We start from the raw sequence: 5,270 nt of genomic DNA, 5'->3' as shown, positions 1-5,270 counted from the left end.
CAAAAACAGCAATTCTGGGTTGGGCCTCCGGTTAATAGGTTAGTCCCAAAAGTAATATAAAAGTGGATAATAAAGCCCAATATAGTCCAAAACAGTAGATAATATAGCATGGAATAATCAAAAATTATAGATACGTTGGAGACGTATCAGGCATCGCCAAGCTTAATTCCTGCTCGTCCTCAAGTAGGTAAATGATAAAAAAGAATTTTTTATGCGGAGTGCTACTTGGCATAATTTCAATGTAATTTTTCTTAATTGTGGTATGAATATTCAGATCTGTAAGATTCAAGACAAAAGTTCATATTGACATATAAATAACAATACTTCAAGCATACTAACTAAGCAATTATGTCTTCTCAAAATAACATGGCTAAAGAAAGTTATCCCTACAAAATCATATAGTCTGGCTATGCTCTATCTTCACCATACAAAGTATTTAAATCATGCACAACCCCGATGACAAGCCAAGCAATTGTTTCATACTTTTAGAACTTTTGAAACTTTTTCAATCTTCACGCAATACATGAGCGTGAGCCATGGATATAGCACTATATGTGGAATAGAATGGTGGTTGTGGAGAAGACAAAAAGGGAGAAGATAGTCTCACATCAACTAGGGTTATCAACGGACTATGGAGATGCCCATCAATAGATATCAAGTTGAGTGAGTAGGGATTGCCATGCAACGGATGCACTAGAGCTATAAGTATATGAAAGCTCAACAAATAAAACTAAGTGGGTGTGCATCCAACTTGCTTGCTCACGAAGACCTAGGGCAATTTGAAGAAGCCCATCATTGGAATATACAAGCTAAGTTCTATAATGAAAAATTCCCACTAGTATATGAAAGTGACAAAATGAGAGACTCTCTATCATGAAGATCATGGTGCTACTTTGAAGCACAAGTGTGGTAAAAGGATAGTAACATTATCCCTTCTCTCTTTTTCTCTCATTTTTTCCTTTTTTTTATTTGGGCCTTTTCTCTTTTTTTATGGCCTCTTTATTATTATTATTATTATTATTTTATTTTTCGTCCGGAGTCTCATCCCGACTTGTGGGGGAATCATAGTCTCCATCATCCTTTTCATTACTTGGGACAATGCTTTTAAAAATGATGATCATCACACTTTTATTTTTCTTACAACTCAACAATTACAACTCGATACTTAGAACAAAATATGACTCTATAGGAATGCCTCCGGCGGTGTACCGGGATATGCAATGAATCAAGAGTGACATGTATGAAAGAATTATGAACAGTGGCTTTGCCACAAATACGATGTCAACTACATGATCATGCTAAGCAATATGACAATGATGGAGCGTGTCATAATAAACGGAACGGTGGAAAGTTGCATGGCAATATATCACGGAATGGCTATGGAAATTCCTGATGGGTAGGTATGGTGGCTGTTTTGAGGAAGGTATATGGTGGGTGTATGATACCGGCAAAAAGTGCGCGGTATTAGAAAGGCTAGAAATGGTGGAAGGATGGGAAAGTGCGTATAATCCGTGGACTCAACATTAGTCATAAAGAACTCATATACTTATTGCAAAAATTTAGAAGTCATCAAAAACCAAAGTATTACGCGCATGCTCCTAGGGGGATAGATTGGTAGGAAAAGACCATCGCTCGTCCCCGACCGCCACTCATAAGGAAGACAATCAATAAATAAATCATGCTCCGACTTCATCACATAACGGTTCACCATACGTGCATGCTACGGGAATCACAAACTTTAACACAAGTATTTCTCAAATTCACAACTACTCAACTAGCATAACTCTAATATCACCATCTTCATATCTCAAAACAATTATCAAGCATCAAACTTTTCTTAGGATTCATCGCACTCAAAAGAAAGATTTACAAATCTTGAATACCAAGCACATTAAGATTTTTAGGCAATTTACCATGCTATTTAAGACTCTCAAAATAATCTAAGTGAAGCATGAGAGATCAATAATTTCTATAAAACAAGTCCACCACCGTGCTCTAAAAGATATAAGTGAAGCACTAGAGCAAAATCATATAGCTCAAAAGATATAAGTGAAGCACGTAGAGCAAAATTATATAGCTCAAAAGATATAAGTGAAGCACATAGAGTATTCTATCAAATTCCAATTCATGTATGACTCTCTCAAAAGGTGCGTACAGCAAGGATGATTGTGGTAAACTAAAAAGCAAAGACTCAAATAATACAAGACGCTCCAAGCAAAACACTTATCATGTGGTGAATAAAAATATAGCTCCAAGTAAAGTTACCGATGAAAGTAGACGAAAGAGGGGATGCCTTCCGGGGCATCCCCAAGCTTTGACTTTTTGGTGTCCTTGGATTTCTTGGGGGTGCCATGGGCATCCCCAAGCTTAGGCTCTTCCCACTCCTTGTTCCATAATCCATCAAAAGATTTCACCCAAAACTTGAAAACTTCACAACACTAAACTCAACAGAAATCTCGTGAGCTCCGTTAGCGAAAGAAAACAAAAGACCACTTCAAGGTACTGTAATGAACTCATTCTTTATTTATATTGGCATTAAACCTACTGTATTCTAGCTTCTATATGGTTTATAAACTCTTTTACTAGCCATAGATTCATCAAAACAAGCAAACAACACATGAAAAACAAAATCTGTCAAAAACAGAACAGTCTGTAGTAATCTGTAACTAACGCAAACTTCTGGAACCCACATAATTCAGACAAAATAGGACGACCTAGGCAATTTGATTATTGATCAGCAGCAATTGGAATCAGTATATTATCACGTTCTGGTGATTTTTAACAATTCGGGCACTGAGCGCAAAGTTTCTAGAAATTACAGCAAGATCAAATAACTATCACCCAAGAAGATCATATAGGTTTAACTTGGCACAAACACTAATTTAAGCACAAAAACACATATAACCAGAGGCTAAACAAAATTTATTTTAACTAAACAGAAACAAAAGGCAAAAACAAAAATAAAATTGGGTTGCCTCCCAACAAGCGCTATCGTTTAACACCCCTAGCTAGGCATAAAAAAGCAAGGATAGATTTAGGTATTGCCATCTTCGGTATGCAATTCTTCGATGAGGCACTTATGACTCTTGGGAATGTTTTTATTAAGTATCAAACTTTAAGGCACAAAACCAAGAAAATCATTCATACAATTGGTTCCTTAATGATAGCAAAAAGATTAGGGTGAATACTTATTGATTTTAGATCCACCGTTTCCTTACTAGAAGATTCACCCTTATTTTTAGGAACATAGACAAGCTTTGTAGTTTTGGTAGGAGGATTTGGAGTGTTTTCAGCAGAAGAAAAGGCGGTCCCCAAGTTGGTAATAATTCCCTCAAGTTTATCGATTCTAATAGAATCTTGATCTATTCTTTCATTAACCACGGGTTCCTTTTCCTTAAAAATTTTCAGAATGACCCCAACCTTAGATCCATATTGAGTAATTTGGTTATGGATCTTTTTATCCAAATTTTCAATCAATTCAATGGTAGCAACATTATTTTCAATAAATTCAAGTCTTTGCATTACATGCTCCAAAGTTAACGTAGTTCCATTAACCATAAGAGGTGGTGAGCCAAATAGATCTATCAAAGCATTATAAGAATCAAAACTATGGCTACCCAAGAAATTCCCTCCAGTAATGGTGTCAAGAATATATCTATACCAAGGAGCGGCGCCTGCATAAAATTTGTGAAGAAGAACGGAAGTAGATAGCTTCCTAGTAGATTTATTTTGAGCATTGCAAATTCTATACCAAGCATCTTTTAAGTTTTCTCCCACCATTTGTTTAAAATTAAGAACTTCATGCTCATGAGTAATAACGAGGATAGGAGGACTAGCCATAACAGCAAGACAAACGATAAAGAGGCAAGCGAGAAAAAGGCAAACGGAAAAGAGAGGGCGAATAAAACGGCAAGGGTGAAGTGGGGGAGAGGAAAACGAGAGGAAAATGGCAAATAATGTAATGCGGGAGATGAGATGGTGATGGGTACTTGGTATGTTGACTTTTTGCGTAGATCTCCCCGGCAACGGCGCCAGAAATTCTTCTTGCTACCTCTTGAGCACTTCGTTGGATTTCCCCGAAGAGGAGAGGATGATGCAGCAAAGTAGCGTAAGTATTTCCCTCAGTTTTTGAGAACCAAGGTATCAATCCAGTAGGAGACTACACGCGAGTCCCTCGTACCGACACAAAGAACAAACTCCTCGCAACCAATGCGATAAAGGGGTTGTCAATCCCTTCACGGCCACTTGCAAAGATTAGAACTAATAGAGATGATAGATAATATTTTTTGGTATTTTTGGTATAAGGATGCAAGGTAAAATAAAAGACAAAGTAAAAAAGCAAAGCAATAATAAAGTGATGATAGATTAATATGATGAGAATAGACCCGGGGGCCATAGGTTTCACTAGTGGCTTCTCTCAAGAGCATAAGTATTCTATGGTGGGTGCACAAATTAATGTTGAGCAATTGATAGAATTGAGCATAGTTCTGGGAGTATCTAGGTATGATCATGTATATAGGCATAACGTGTGAGACAAGTAGACCGACTCCTGCCTGCATCTACTACTATTACTCCACTCATTAACCGCTATCCAGCATGCATCTAGAGTATTAAGTTATGAAAATAGAGTAACGCCTTAAGCAAGATGACATGATGTAGAGGGATAAATTCATGCAATATGATAAAAAAAACCATCTTGTTATCCTCAATGGCAACAATACTATACGTGCCTTGCTGCCCCTACTGTCACTGGGAAAGGACACCGCAAGATTGAACCCAAAGCTAAGCACTTCTCCCATTGCAAGAAGAACCAATCTATTTGGCCAAACCAAACTGATAAATCGAAGAGAGTTGCAAAGATAACCAATCATACATAAAAGAATTCAGAGAAGAATCAAATATTGCTCATAGATAGTCTTGATCATAAACCCACAATTCATCGGTCTCAACAAACACACCGCAAAAATAAGATTACATCGAATAGATCTCCATGAGAGAGGGGGAGAACATTGTATTGACATCCAAAAAGAGAGAAGAAGCCATCTAGATACTAACTATGGACCCGAAGGTCTGAGGTAAACTACTCACACTTCATCGGAGGGGCTATGGTGATGTAGAAGCCCTCCATGGTGGATGCCCCCTTCCGGCGGAGCTCCGGAACAGGCCCCAAGATGGGATCTCGTGGATACAGAAAGTTGCGGCGGTGGAATTAAGGTTTTGGCTCCGTATCTGATCATTCGGGGGTATGTAGGTATATATAGGAGGAAGAA

Source organism: Triticum aestivum, chromosome 7B (genome assembly GCF_018294505.1).
Source record: "Triticum aestivum cultivar Chinese Spring chromosome 7B, IWGSC CS RefSeq v2.1, whole genome shotgun sequence".
Lineage (NCBI taxonomy): Eukaryota > Viridiplantae > Streptophyta > Magnoliopsida > Poales > Poaceae > Triticum > Triticum aestivum.
This window is presented reverse-complemented; position numbering follows the sequence as displayed.